This window comes from Gossypium hirsutum, chromosome D06 (assembly GCF_007990345.1).
Source record: "Gossypium hirsutum isolate 1008001.06 chromosome D06, Gossypium_hirsutum_v2.1, whole genome shotgun sequence".
In the NCBI taxonomy this organism is placed as follows: domain Eukaryota; kingdom Viridiplantae; phylum Streptophyta; class Magnoliopsida; order Malvales; family Malvaceae; genus Gossypium; species Gossypium hirsutum.
The window spans coordinates 28,110,572-28,127,292 of record NC_053442.1 but is presented as its reverse complement, the minus strand read 5'-3'; the positions used below and the strand labels follow the sequence as shown (position 1 = coordinate 28,127,292).

The window sequence follows — 16,721 nt, the reverse complement described above, 5'->3', positions numbered from 1 at the left end:
GCGGACCTGGATATTGCTAAAAACAATCTACCTAATAGAATTGCTACCTCATGGTCCTCTTCAAAATCTAGGATAGCAAAATCAGTCGGGATAATAAAGCTCCTCACTTTGACCAACACATCTTCAAGTACTCCTTTCGGTAGTAATGAAGACCTATCAGCTAACTGTAGTGTAATCTAAGTATTTTTAAGCTCCCCTAACTCTAGTTTTTCATATATAGATAAGGGCATTAAATTTATAATGGCTCCTAAATCACATAGAGCCTTGCTAAAATTTCTATCCCCTATCTCTATAGGAATCGTAACACTTCCTGTGTCTTTTAGTTTTGGGGATCACACTACATGAGGCGCTTGCGTTAACTTGCTCTCCTATTTTTATTTCCCTATGCCTAGACATAATTTACTTTAAATATTTGGTGTATTTAGGAACTTTTTCAATTAAATCAATTAGAGACAATTTAACATTCAGGGATTTAAATAAGTTTAAAAAACTTACAAATTCTGCCTCATCCCATCTTAGTTTCTCTTATACCCGTGAAAGGAATGGTACTGTCAGTGTAGGTTCCTTGACTGGCTCGTCCTCGGACTCAGCTACGAGCCAGTCTCAATTTCTTGGGGATTGTCTTGAAGATCTTTAAAATCCTCTTTATTCTCCTTGTGAATTGATTTTTCTAGGCTACTTATTACTTTGCCCAAACGAAGGGTGATTATTTTCACATGCTCCTTCCCATCTTTCTGAGGACTATTTTCTATGTTACTAAGGATTCCAGTGCCAATTTGTCTTTTGATGTCTCCTATCATGCTCATCAATTGACTCATTTGATCTTTCAGCTTAGTCAATTTTTTCATAGTGTTAGTAAACTCAAATTGCACATGTTTTACTTCAGTCCTCATTGACGGCATCTCCCCTTTGATCTGATCCAAACGTTGACCACATACAATATGGTCTTTTGGGTTGACCATTTCCTAAGGCTTTTGCAAATAAGGAGGTTGATAATTAGTATTTTTAATTCGTTGTGCACTGTTACCTCTTCCTTGATTTTTGCCCCATCTTAGGTTTGGGTGATCTCTCCAACTAGGATTATAAGTGTTTGAATAAAGGTTCTCACCCTTATTTTCAACGTAGTTGACATCCTTAGTTGGATTATTAATGTAATGAAAGAGTGGTTTTCCTCCGCCATAAATGGATGACGCACTTCATGAAGAATCTATGCAGTTGTGTCTATCCATTATTTGTTGGTATCTATCATCCTCCTAGACAACTTTTACCTTAGATGCCTTCTAGCCATATGTATAGCGTTCGGTTGGCCATTGGTAGGAATTCATCTCCATGTTTTCTTTCAACTCATGCGCATCTTCGTATGTTCTGTTTATTAAAGCTCCTCCTACGACTCCATGTAGTCCTGAATGTGTGTGCACATCCAACCCGTTGTAGAACATTAGCAGTCTTAGCACATATATTACACATATAATCACCTAACATTCAAGCATATATCACAATATTCAAAAATAGGTTTATAGGTAAATTGCATAATGGTCACACGTCATATAAACACATATCACAATACACATATATTCATAATTTAAGATAATTTGGCACTTGAGCTATAAAACATAGAAGTGATCTATATCATCACTCATCAGATACATGAATCTCCAACACACCAAACATAAACTCATAGAGTTAAACATGTCCCAAAAGTGAAGCATAAAGCTAACACTCTCCTTATTTCCCCTCACATGTCCCATTGAATGGAGCTTAGCTCACATTCCCTTTTCCTTCCAACATGTCCCAGGGCCTCAACACCTAAAATCACTGTACATATAGATGAGTAGTCACAATCATATGGCATGCCAACCATATCCAATGGTTCCAAGATCACAAGGCCAAAATATTTGAAATCAAACACATATCACTTATCGATTATCTATGCACTATCACTGCATATTTGCATCTTTAGCAAAATACTATCACTAACATTTAGCATATACCTAACACGTACATATTTGCACTTTCACAACAATTACCATAACCACATATCACATGTTATAGTATCTCATCTCAATTCTCATATTCACAAACACATAAACACTTTATTCACAAGCTAACATAGGTATGAGAAAGCTTACACTCAAAATTTAGAGTAGGGGTTTAGGATACTACTAAATTCCAAAATAATGCATTGAATCATGTCCACAAGTAATTATTCCAAATACTCACCAATTATGCTTTCATCAAAAAGCTGAAAGCCTAAACTAGCTTTTCCTTGCCTTTATCTCTACCTGTAGAAGGTTCTATCGAATCTGAAACTTGAACACAACAAATTCACACAACAATACATCCAAAACTCAGTCAATGACTCATTACAAGCATACAAAATATAAGTCTAAATTGAGTTCTCATGTAACCAAAACATTTAACATAGCCAACTTAAAACTCAAATATCTCGGTCTATACTCAATCTTTCGCCTAAAACCAATTACGTTCATCTTGTAATTCACCTACAACTAATTCTCAACCTTTAAAATACAACAAATACTCAATTCATAGTATTGACTTTTTCAACATGTTTTATGGCTATTTTCTAAAAATTTATTAAAACTCAATAAATCTTTAACGAGACTTCAAAGTAAGTTTAGAAACCTTATACTCATGTTAAAAGAAGTTGAAAAACACTTTGAAATCACATTTTTATGCAAAATCCCAAAATCCACCATTAACGACCCAATTTTTAGCTTTTATTCAAAACAGGCGATTTAATGGCTAAAAATTCCATTTAAAAGACTAGGTAACATTAAAAACTCATAGAAAGATGAATGGTTACCTTAGATGATGAAAATCCAAGTGTTTGATTAAAAACCCAAAAAAATCTGAAAGCATGACAATAGAGAAAACTATGGTGATTTTTGGTGTTTTTCTTGGTATTTAATGGAGGTTTCTGATTAGGAGGATGATAGAAATCAAAGGAATAGAGTTTAGGAATCAAAATCAATTGGGAGAGGCTACTTCAAACAAGGGACGACAATACACGATATTGGGGAAGAGACTAACGTGAAACTTATAAGTGGGGGATGATTTTAGGTTGATTTTTAAAATTTGGTTTAATTGCCTCTTAAAAACTCACAATTTTGACTCTTTTACAAATTAGACCTATTTTCAAACTTAAAGGTATTTCAAACTCATTTTCAGAAATTGATTTAATTTTCTAAAAATCATAGTAAGAAACATTGTCAATAAACCATGTCATAAAATTTTAAACACTCTAAGGCTAAAATTCCTAAAATACCCCTAAACTCTTAGGCCCTATTTTGAGGTGTGATAGGTGTTCCCTTACTACGAGTCATATACTGAAACCAAAAATAAAATAAAAGATGTAAGTGAAAATAAAATTTGTCTCTATAATTTATTAATTTCCTAATTATTCTATTAGAACGTAAAAATTAAAATCAATTTAGTAGCGTTGCCTCTCCGAAAATGGCGCCAAAAACTTAACCGCCTCTGAACATACCAACGTCTAAAGTGTGAATACTGCAACTAAAAGATATGGAATCAAGGGGATGTCTGCAAGTATACAGGTTAGGATGTAATACAGTTACAACGAAGTAGATAAGTACTCCAAGGATTATACCTAAGGGAGGCAAGTACTATAACATCCCAAAATTTAGCTCAATAAAAATGTAGAAATATATCAAAAATAAGGAATTGGCCCAATGGCTGGTTATTAAATGTGGAAGCAAGAAAGTTAGTTGGAGGTCCCAAGTTCAAGTCCCATCTCTTGCAAAATAAGTTTTTTTTTTTTGCAAAATTCCCTTGTTTTTTTTAATGTGTTATCGTCTAAGCCTAGTAAACCTAGGTATAAATACAATTTTTACTCAAAATAATCAATCATTAACTATTTTTTCTCCTACCTTAGTCATCCCTAACCTCTTCTCCCTCTCTTGATCTTCATTTTTTTCTCTTTCTTTTCTCTTACCACCATTGTTGTCGTTACACCTATCACCATCATTCACTCTTGATTTTTCTTTCTTTTGTCTTCAAAACTGAGCATCATCTTCATCCCTATGTTGCTGCCATTTTTCTTCAATTAGAACAGCCCAAAATTGACATCTTGAATCTCCAAGATCAACTCCAACCTTGCCAAGAAAGTGCCATTGCCTCCCATCTTCATTAGCTTGTGGAAAAACGTTCTTGATCGATTGGTCATTCGAAACTCACAATTTGGGAAGCGTGTTGACCCAAACATCCCAAATCAACCGTAAAACCAAAAAACGATCGCACATATGATACACATCAAAACAGTGTTTGTATAAGAATTTATTAAGGAAAATTGGAAGATTCGCTAATATGCTACGAGGAAGCGAGAAATAAGGTGTGGGTCCTAAACTTGTAAATTTGTTTGATAATGATAAATTTCATGATATATTTGATAAATTAGCTTGTTGATTGAATTGGCATAATAGTCAAAATATCATTTTTTTGAATGGCCTCACTAGGTACGTTTCAAACCTTAAAAGATTGATGTGTTGGCAAAATTGCTAGTTGGACAGTATGAATGTGTGATTGAGATTATCTTGCGTAATTGTATTATGTGATATGAGAATGTTTAATTGAATGGTATGAATTATTGAGATATTAGGTTTATGCATGAATTAAATGCATGAAATATTCGCTATGATGTATATTCATGAGGTAGCTATTTATGCACAATGAAATTCGTAAAGTATGTGAAATTGAAAGATATTGATAGATACCATATTAATGGTAATTTGAAAGTTGGAACACTATTTCCTTTTACTAAAAGTATGTCATTATTGAGGACATGTTGAACATGCCAAATAAATATGAAAAGTATTGAAATATGAATATGTATGAGTTTGTGTTGCGTGTAAAATGATATGCAAATTGTGGAAGTATACACGTCAGATCAAGTAATAAAGTGATGAGTGAGTATCGTTCTCACGAGGATCAGTTTAAGGCACAAAAGTGGTCAAGTTATTATAAAAATTACAATTAATGTTATGACAAAATCAATGATTGGAGTAATGATGTAAGCAATACGTGAAATTAATGAATAATTGGAAATGCTAAGGCAACAGTGAAAGTAGAAATGTAATGGCAATAACAAGAGTGATTATCCAAATAGACTGTAAACAAAGAAATAAACAACTATGCTATGAAAAACTTACTATGACAAAGAATAAGGATGGAATGATGTTGATTCGGAAAGGTTGGGATTACCCAGAATCGAACCTTATTGTCAATAATGCCTTGGCAAAATCATATCTACCTTACTGCATAGAAGAGTTCTAAAATAGCCTGCCTCTCGTGAGAATAAAACCTCAAGTTCCCTTGCCCGTGTCTATAGGCTTTTTAGATATCTTGCATGTATTCCTTCTATATGATCCTAACTCTATGTCTAGAGTTGACTACAAGTGTCAATCGAATACTTGCTCATTTCATTTAACTTTAATCCAACCAATCCAACCCTTTCGAAATTAGACTCAGTTTTTAGCATGGGAACAACCTTCGATGTCTAGAGATCATTGCAATTTAATTAAGAACTAAGAAAAATCAAATTAAATAGAAAATTAAATGAGATACATACGGCATTTATAAAATAGTTAAGGGTTTATCGAAAGTAATCCCGACCCTATGAGATTTAGCTCATGCACTGGGAATTAAAATTCCAAACCAAAATATTATCCGACATCGTGTTCAACTACTACAATTCAATCTTTCAAAGGAAATAATGGAAGAAATTTGTGAAGCATCTTGTGCTTGCCCAGTCCACACTTCGGCAACACAGCCTCTTTGTGATGGCTAAGAAGGACTTCCTTCGACTTCCTATCCCTTGCACAACCAAACCCTTATTCATGCCTAAGGATCTCTCTCACTTTTTCTTTGCCCTTTGTGAGATCTCCTTCATCAGTTTTTATAGATAGATTAGGCTAGGGTCGGCTAACAGCTCATGATTATACTCTCCTCTTTTAGGGGGCTTTATTTGGTACAATTTTGAATTTGAATTTGAATTTGAACTATTGCGTGAAAAATGTTGACTTGGTCTTCCCGACATTGCCACGGCATCTGTGCTGGCAAACTGTCTTCACTTTGCCCTGACACAACTTCACTCATTTATTTCCTCATTCATAAACATGTTCCTGCCACACCAACACAAAAATTCCACCAAAAATGATTAAAATCACCCAATTCCCACACAGTCTAAGTCCTAATGCAATATTAAAACTGCTAACTAAAATGTCCTAAAATGCAACAAAATGTACTTGAGTACACGCAACTATTTAGGTCTAAAGGCATGAAATATAACTCTTTTCAAGAGTTATCACACCTCCAAACCTGAGTTTTTTCTTATCCTCAATCAAAATACACCTAAATGCATGAATACACCCATCTTGCCTTGGCAAAATATACTTTTTTGTACTGCCTAGCTATCAAAAAAATAATTTATACCTCTATTCTCAACAATATTCTCTTTTCCTAAAAATAATTCAATTGTCAAAGGTTTGTTCAGCAAAGGCAGTGCAAAAAATTATTCCTAAAAACAAAATTTCCTAAGTACCCATGAATTCTCTCTTTCGTCCTATAGCATATATCTTTTTTATTTACTTAGTTCATTTGTTACCTAAACAGAAGTCGCTTCCTTTAAGTCCATATCAAAATTATTCATATATTTATTATATTTTTTTAAAATAGTAAAGTAAAATATTATTAGGGGATTTATCATGTCACAACATTCTTTGACTTGAAAATCAAAATGGAGCATACAATAGATTACCGAGTACTCAAACATGTCACAATTTAAACCAAAAGTCACTTATGAAGCTAAGGCTTTTCACTAAAAAGATGGATGGAGCAAACAAGCACCTCATTCACTACTTATTCCTTTGCTACAACAGAATGCCCCTTAAAGTTATACCACACACTTTTACTTAAGTCCTCCTTTCTAATCAATAGCACAATGGAGCAAACAAAATGATGTTGACTTACTTAGCAACTCTAAGCATTGGAGTGCATATTTATTTAAACATAATGTCGTGGCAATGTACTAATGTTTGGTTCCAAAAATCCCTAAGGGCATTAAAAAGATACTATATTTCAAAAAACCAAGAAAAACACAGAGTATAGGACATCCCACTTTTAGAAATCAATTTCTAAGCAACTTAGCCTAAGCTAACTTCACCCTATCCTAGGCATATTAAAAAATCGTAAGCTCATCATAGAACATCATAAAGAAAAATTGTACTTCTTATAGTCAAAGCAGTATTTCAATAGTTATTATGCCATGACAAAATATCCTCTCAAAAAAAAATTTTTGAAGTGATTTTCATAATGCCAAATCCCTATATTTCACATATGACCAATACCTAGCCTGACATTCATTTCTTTGTTCCAACTCTTCCATCATCTGGAATTGTTGCACCTCAAACAGAGGCAACCTCTGTTCTAACTATTTTAAAGAAGTCAAGATTTTCTGCTCATGAGAGGCAGGAGATGCTGTTGTGGGAATACGTGTGGTAGGGGAAGCTTGACTATTATAGGATGTTGCAGCAAACTCAGTTCCTCGTAGCTTGGAAAAAATTGTTCGTGTTATCCCACCCTTATTGAGTGTAACATCCTCAACGTCATCTAAAGGCACATTTTCCGCCTTACATAGGGCAAAAATAAGGGAAGAAAAATTCAAACTTCCGGCATTTTTATTAGAACACCTATGAACCTCTTGAAAGATAATCATCCCTATATTTATTTGTATTCCTTGTAGAATAGAATGCAACAACAACATTCTTTCTTTTGAAATAGTTGTGCTATGCGTAAACGGCGTAAGATTCTGTCTTCCTTGTAGAATAGAATACAACAACAACATTGAAGAATATCTGTCATTGTGAGGCACCAGCGTGCGAAGATTCTGCTACTTTAGAAGTACTTCTTACACTCGACATGAAGAAAAGGTTAGGGAAATAGAAAAAGAAAATTAATAGAGTAAAAAATGAAATAGCAAAGAAGTCGAAGACGAGAGGACTGTGAAAATGTAAACTTTGTGAGAAGTGGGAGACGTGAACTAGTTGGAGAAAATAAAAAGGGATAATGATGATAGTTTTTAGGGAATAGGAAACGTGAGGGAGAATGGTTATGATGTGGATGAAAGGTTAAAAGTTGACAAGACTTTTGGAGGGGAACTGAAATAATGGAGCCCTACATTGTGGGCCTCATACTTTGCATTTCCCAACTTTCACTATATGCACTATCTAAAAAATCTTTCCTTTGGAATTTTCTAACAGGTCAACTTTATTAACACCTCATCATTCAGTTTTTCATGGCATAACGTTTCTTTGTAATGCCGCAACAAACTGTTGCTTTGTAATGCCGCGACAAACTGTTGCTTTGCTTACAATTAACAAGTCCTGCTTCTTTTATGCTGCTCTTGTTCATAATAATAATAATAGAAATGAAATTGTATTAACAATAATAATAGGAAATAAAATGGAAAAACTACTTATTGACCAAAAAAATTCAAACATCACGAGGGCTAATTCTTTGCTTGTCACGGTCTATAAGAACACCCCAATAATGCTTCAAGCGTTGTCCATTAACCTTGAATATAGCCCTTATTCTTAGGTCTTTAACAACAACAGTACCATGTTGATACACTTAAATTACTTCAAAAGGTCCTGACCATCAGATTTTAACTTACCAAGAAATAATTTGAGCTTGGAATTAAACAATAATACCTACTGTCCAAGTTCAAATTGCCTTGGTAAAATTATGGCGTCATGTCAATGCTTGGTCTTTTCCTTATACAAACAAATATTCTCATATGCTTGTGTCCGAAACTCCTTTATCTCATTCAATTTTAGCAATATCTTGCTACCAGCAGTAGCCCAATCCATGTTCAGCTTTTTAATTGCCCAAAACGCTTTATGTTGTAGTTCAACAAATAAATGACATGGTTTACCATAAACAAGTTTAAAAGGTGACATCCCTAGTGGTGTTTTAAATGCAGTTCAGTATCCACATAGAGCTTCATCCAATCTAGTAAACCAGTCCTTTCGAGATGGATTCACCACTTTTTCTAGAATTTGTTTAATTTCTCTATTAGAAACTTCAGCTTGGTCATTCGTCTGAGGGTGATATGCCGTGCAATTCTATGTTTCACCCCATACCTACGTAAGGCATTGGCCATCATTTTGCAATCAAAATGGGATCCCTCGTCACTGATAATTTCTCTCGGTGTACCAAATCATGGCAAAATGTTCTTATGAAAAAATTTCAATACCAACTTAGCATCATTCTACCCACTTAGAAACATAGTCTACTACCAAAAGTATGTATATCTTGCCTACGGATGGTGAAAATGGACCCATAAAGTCTATTCCCCATACATAAAATAGTTTAATCTCCAATATTGTAACACCCCAAACTCGGCCTAGACGTTATGGTCGAACCTGGCGCGCCACATCAAAGTCTCTTTCGAAAATAGGACTTGTTGGTAAAAATTTGCTTCTAGATTTAAAAACCCCTTTATTATTATTTAACAAATCATCTAGTCAAAAAGTTTTCTTTGTTATCTGCAATTGATATAAAAGGTTGATCTAAAATCGCAGAAGCTTTTGAAAACTCTAATGTTTAAATTTCATGTCTTTGAAAACAGTAATTATTTTGAAAATTCGTCTTCTCCTAAACTAGCAGTTTAAAATAAGTAACCAAAAGCCCAATTAAAAATTTAAACAAACATAAATGGCCTTATTACATAAATAAAACCCAACATAAACTTTAAATTTAAATAAAAACAAATATAAAACAACGGCAGTTGTGTGGCCACCTCCGAGTCCCTTGATGGACCGAATCGCCTATTACTGAGGATTGCCTACAGAGTAAAAAGGAGAGGGTGAGTTTACGAAAACTCAGTGTGTAATCCCCTATCAGTAGATCAGTATACAACATGCTGTAACAGTCTAGGCCTGAGCCCTATTCAGTAGCAGTACAGTGTGGGCCTTAGCCCAATACAGTAACAGTGTGGGCCTTAGCCCATTACAGTATCAATACAGTGCAATAATACAACCCATCCCAATCCAGCCAACACACCATTCTGTCCTGCCAAACAGACCATGTGGAGATAAAATCGAGCCACCCAGCCAGACACACCAAGATTAGCACCGATTGCGGCACTAAACAGTATTGCAGCAGAGCTGCCAGTAAGATAAACGGCATATAGCCATCAGTAGGTCTACAGTCGTCTTGGGCGAGCAGTGCAACCTTATCAGTACGGTAAACTTCCTCCAAATATAACAACCCATCCCCATGCAATATGTCGTGACATAATCTCATACGTGTATGCAAAATGTCATGCTAATCATAGTCATACATATCATAAAGCAAATCAGTCATACATAAATAAGGCCATAAAATTCGTTTCATCTCTTAGAGGTATAACAGTCATTTTACCCTATTGGGGTATTTCGATCATTTTACCCTATGGGGGTATTTCGATCATTTTACACAATAGAGGGTATTTTGGTCATTTTACCCTATAGGGGTATTTCAATCATTTTACCCTATACGGGTATTTCGGAGCTCGATGCATATATCGGCCTCTTGAAACATCTGCAGTCGCCTCGAGCGACTCAGGCATCCTAAATGCTCATCACAGTGTAAATAGGCCTAAGGCCCATTACTCGGCCCAAGTGGGCCCACACGCTCGTGCGGCCTGTTCAGCCCAAATTTCACATCGACTATGATATCTACAAAGCTCAGTCCAGTATTTAACTCAAATCGTGGATTTCATCCGTGTGGGGCCCATGAGCCCACTGAGCCCACACAGCCCATTTCGGCCCAACGTGGCCCATTTGGCCTAAGCCCATGAAAATGATCACAGAGGCCTCTACCATTTAAAGCCCACACAATTCACTGGTTGGGCTTGCCACACGAGCGATCGTGTGCCTGTGTGGTCTCAAACGTCGTATTTTCGGCTTTTCCGCTTTTTCCCATTCTACAGTTGAATGGGGTGTTTACACACCTGTTTACGAGAAGAGCGCAAATCTCCACGTACACCAACCTAGATTCAATCATGACCCAAAGTTAGTCCTTTAATCATTAGGGTAAAACACCCTCTTATTGACACTTAATCCAATGCTTGAAAGAGGGCGACTTTACTCCTCCAAGACCGCCAACCAAAAGTGGTCACACACTTATCAATTATCTGCACCACAAAAAATTATCTCAATAACTAAGTTAGGCCATATGAGTGGCCTCAAACCTCGAACGATATCCTAAAGGAACATAGTCAGCATACGGATTAAACCCAAAAGTGAGGAGCATATTACCTTGTTTGAACGTTCGGAAGAAGGGTTGCGACTACTTTAAACCACTTACAATCCACCACTCCTCGAAGGAAACCCTAAAACCACAACAAGTAACACCTTAATAGGAACGAATCAACAGTCGGTAATCAGAGAATAAAAAGAAAAGTTTTCAGTTTTAAGAAGAAGAAGAGAAAAGAACAAGTTTAATCAAAAGTGAAGAGTATAAACACTTTACCGATAGTCAGAAACACTTGCAGCACTAGAACTTCAAGAAGAAGCGGAGAAAAGATTGGCATAGAGAATGATACAATGAAAGGGTGATATTCGGCTAGATGGTAAAAGGAGAAATAGCCTGGAAAGGGTAAACCGATTGAAAGACAAGTGGATATTCAGCCAAGAGAGCACAGATTGAGGAAGAGAAAAGAAAGAGAAAAAGAAAAGAATGGAGAATCAAAAGCCAATAAATGAAAGAAAACAAGAAGAATTCAGTAGAGGAGGGAACCCAAAATACTATTCGGCCAAAACAAAGAAAAAGATAAAAGATAAAAGGAAAGGGCAGCAAAAGAAAACCCGAGAGGCAGTCGAAATCTTAGCAAAAATTCGGTACCAAAAAGTAAAAAGAGGAAACACTACAGGGAACTGAAAATGAAAAGTATACCAAACTGTATAGTATAACCCTCTAGCTGAATTTCCTGAGTACCAAAGTCCATTTTCACCACACTTCTCCTCTCCCCTCACTTCCCTTGATTTTCTCCTAAAATCTCTCCCCTTATCCCTCATTGAATTATTCCACCAATTTCTCCTCAACTCCCCCAACAACTCCATTCAAATTCTACTCAAAGTCCCATTAGCTATGTTTCAATCCAACTCCACTACCTACACAGCTCAAGCAGCAAAATAAATACTCCATTGCACAACCCAAGATTGAACCTCAAACATCACGGCTACACAACACGCCACCTTCCCACTAGACCACAAGCTCTTTTTTTTGTCATAAAACAATCATTATTATTTATAATGCCTATATGTCAGTGTCCAGATTCATTTAAGAGTAAAAATAAAAATTTTGCATAAGCCAGGGCTTGAACCCTTGACTTCTCAGACACTTCCAAACACTCCTAAATCACTTAACCACTGAAGCAGACATTCATTTATGTCACTTCCTTGCACAACTAAATATTTATGTGCAGTCTCCTAACTGTTCCCTTGTTCAAAACCTATTTCTTCTAGGCCCAAAGTTTGAGGTGTTACAAATATACTTTACAACGACATTTCATGTCTCATAGAAACATTTCCTATTCTCTGAAAACAGTCATATGACTTATAGAATTCATAAGCATCATTAAATAAACTCAGCCAATAGAATCCTGACTGGAGTACCTTGGCAGTTGCTTTCATCCCTCCAAAATGTCCTCCATAGAGGGCTGCGTGACAATGTTGTAAGACACTATACATCTCTTCGTTAAGGACACACTTCCGAATTATTTGATCTACACAATGCTTGAATAGGAATGGTTTATCCCAATATTACTGTTTGGCATCATGAAGAAATTTTTGTTTTCTTTGAGCATCGAAGTCAGGTGGCATTACACCACTTAGTAAGAAGTTTACTATATCTGCGTACCAAAGTAATGCCTTGGCATTGAGCAATTTTTCATCTAGGAATTCTTCCTTAATATATTTCATGCTCTCATCTTCATTCCTAGATTCTATTCTTGACAAATGATCAACCACTTGATTCTCGGTTCCCTTCCGATCTCTAATTTCCAAATCAAACTCTTGTAACAAGAGTATCCACCTAATCAATCTCAAATTGGCATCTTTTTTTCGTACCAAGTACTTAATAGTCGAGTGATCTGTGTAGACATTGACCTTTATTCCCACTAAATAAGAACAAAATTTGTCGAATGCAAAGACCACTGCTAGAATTCCTTCTCCGTGGTGGTTTAATTTAGTTGCATCTATATTAACATTCTACTAGCATAATATATTGCATGTATTACATTGTTTCTCTTTTGACCCACAATTACTTCCACAGCATAATCACTGGAGTCACATATGAGTTCAAAGGGCAATGTCCATTCTGGAGCAACCACAGTCGATGCTGTTACAAGTCACTTCTTAAGCTCGTCACAAGCCTGCAAACATTGATCATCAAAACTAAAAAGTTTATTCTATTCAAGTATAGTACACAAGGGTTTAGAGATTTTTGAAAAATCGTGGATAAATCTTTTGTAAAATCCTGCATGTCCTAAGAAACTTCTAATACCTTTAACACTGGTTGGTGGTGGAAATTTTTCGATCACTTCTATATTTTCCTTGTCCACTTCAGTCCCTCACTGTGACACCCTATGTCCAAGGACAAAGCCTTTACGGACCATGAAATGGCATTTCTCCCAATTTAATACTAGATTCGTTTCTTCACAACAACATTAAACTATCTCTAAATTTCTTAAGCAATCTTCAAAATCATTTCAGAACACAGAGAACTCATCCACAAAAACTTCAAGGAAGTTTTCCACCATGTCTGAAAATATGTACATCATGTAGCATTAGAAAGTTGTTGGGGCATTGTATAACCCGAATGGGCATCCGCCTAAATGCAAAAGTGCCATATGGACACGTGAAAGTTGTCTTCTCTTGATCTTCAGGTGCTATGGCAATCTGATTATATCCTAAATAACCATTTAAGAAGCAATAAAAAGCCTTATCATCCAATCTGTTCAGCATTTGATCGATGAACGGCAAAGGGAAATTATCCTTCCTAGTTCCATTTTTAAACCTACGGTAGTCCCTACACACTCTTCATCTCGTAACAGTATGAGCCGGTATGAGCTCATTTTTGCCATTACTTACTACCGTGACACACCCTTTCTTGGGTACACATTGCATAGGACTTACCCACGAGCTACCGAAAATTGGGTAAATAATGCCAGCATCAAGCCACTTGATAATTTCCTTTTTGACAACTTCCTTCATAAATGGATTCAGTCGTCTTTGTTTTTCAATGGATTTTCTATTGCAATCTTCCAATAAAATTTTGTGCATACACCATGTAGGGCTAATCCCCTTATATTGGAAAGGGTCCAACCTAGTGCTCTTTTAGATCGTTGTAACACTTCTAACAACTTGTCCTCTTGCTCAGGTATTAATTTACCAGAAATTACAACTGGCAAAGTACTGTTATTTTCCAAATACACATATTTCAAATGTTGTGGCAGTGGCTTTAACTCTAGAACGGGATATTCCTCTACAGATGGTTTAGGAGGCTAAAAAGATTGTTCTATCAAATTTAGGGATTCAAATTTCCCATTATATACTTGGCTTCCATAAATTCACCAAGCTCTTCAAAGCTTGTTGTATCACCTTGCTCTATCAAATTGTCTTCACTATCAGAATTTTCGTAGCAAAATTTTACAAATTCGTCCACTACTACTTCTATCAAGCCAATGGTGTGACATTCCTCATTCTCACCTATGGATTTTAATGCATTAAACACATTGAAAGTAACATGCTGATCATTCAGTCTCATGGTTAGCTCTCCTTCTTGTACATCAATTAGGTTTTTGCTAATAGCAAGAAACAATCTTTCAAGAATAATTGGTACATCATGGTCAGCTTCACATTCTAAAATAAGAAAATCTATAGTAAAAATAAATTTATCCACCCTTACCAATACATCTTCAATTTTACCTTTTGAATGAGCGTAAGATCGGTCAACCAATTGCAACGTCACTATGGTAGGTCTCGCTTTCGCAATCCTAGCTTCCTAAAAATAGACATAGGCACTATATTTATACTTGCACCTAGATCACATAATGTTTTTTCTACATAATGATTTCCAATTGAACATGGGATAGTGAAACTCCCTGGGTCCTTCAACTTTAGAGGTATTTTATTAAAACACCTTTAGTGAGAGCAACAGTTTCAATGTCTCTCAGTCTGTGCTTTTTTGACAATATATTTTCATAAATTTTATGCAACTAGGAATTTGCTCCAAGGCTTCGATTAGTGGTATATTAATATGGAGTTGCTTCGAAACCTCTACAAATTTTTTAAACTGATCATCTTGTTTGCATTTATGGAATCATTGTGGAAAAGGTAGAGGCAGTCATCCTTCAGGTCGCTAATATTGTTTTGTTGTGACATTTATCTCAACAGCCTAATTTGGTTCTGCCACAGTATTATCATTTTTAGGTTTTGTATGCTTTTTAGATGATCCTGGGATCTGTACCTGATTGTTACTTGCATTGTCCTCTTTTGTCATGACATCGTGAACAACATCACTCAACTAAGTTCTGCTTCTAAGGATGATTTCTTTGCAATGCTCCTTGCCTTGTGTTCTTGAATTCTCAGTATCACTCGGCAGTGCTCCTTATGGCCTTGAATTTAGAGCATTCATAATTTTCCCCACTTGATTTTCAAGTGCTTAAAGAGATACAACCTAGCTTTTTTATTACAGCTTCATTCTTAGCCATACATTCCTTTAACAAGTCTTCAATAGAATTAGAAAATGATACCTGAACTTGCTGAGCATTTTGCCTTGGCATAAGATGATTATAACCAGGCGGTGCATTATTGGTATTCTATCTAATGGCATTGTTAAAATTCCCTGCACCTTGATTACCCCAACTGAAATTCGAATGCTACTTCCACCCTGAATTGTAGGTGTTGGAATATGGATTGCTATTTCGATTAGAATTACCCATGTAATATATTGACGCTAGGTTTGATAGGCATTTGTCAAACACATGAGTTTTCATGCAATAAACACATGACAACTCTGTTGATTTCACCTCATGGACTACAATTGGATTTTTCATAGTTTTAATCATATTAGCTAAAAAAGATACTTGGGTTGTTAACGAAGTGATTGTATCAAGCAAATTGGAACCAACAACTCTTTTACCCATCCCAATTCTCGTGGTCGGATAATGATAATTATTGTTGGCAATCTTTTCCAAAATCTCATATGCTTCATTTTAAGTTTTGTCCAACAAAGTACCATTGGCAGATGCATCAACTACCATTCTTGTGTGCACATTCAACCCATTATAAAACATCTTCATTTGAGTCCAGTGTTAAAATTTATGCATCGAACATTTTCGATTTAAGTCCTTAAATTGTTCCCAAGCTTCATATAGTGTTTCATCCTCCAATTGTTGAAAAAATATAATATCATTTCTCAACTTAGCATTTATAGTAGTCGGTTTATATCGTAGCAAGAATTTCTAGCAAAGATCATTCCATGATGCCACTGTTCCCGATGGCAAAGAATTTAGCCATGCTCTCATATGATCTCTTAAAAAATATGAGAATCGCTTAAGTCACAGAGCATTTTCAGGAACATCCTGATGATTGAATGAGTCACACACTTTTAGAAAGAGTCTTAAATGTAATCGTGGG

General features: G+C 35.6%; 1 non-coding gene across 1 annotated transcript; it reads left to right on the top strand.

Annotated features, from left to right (window-relative positions):
* Positions 1 to 16,400: 16,400 nt before the first annotated feature.
* Positions 16,401 to 16,507, top strand: LOC121218930 (small nucleolar RNA R71). Its single transcript, XR_005915412.1, has one exon. It is a non-coding gene; the product is annotated as a small nucleolar RNA R71 (small nucleolar RNA).
* The last annotated feature ends 214 nt before the right edge of the window (positions 16,508 to 16,721 follow it).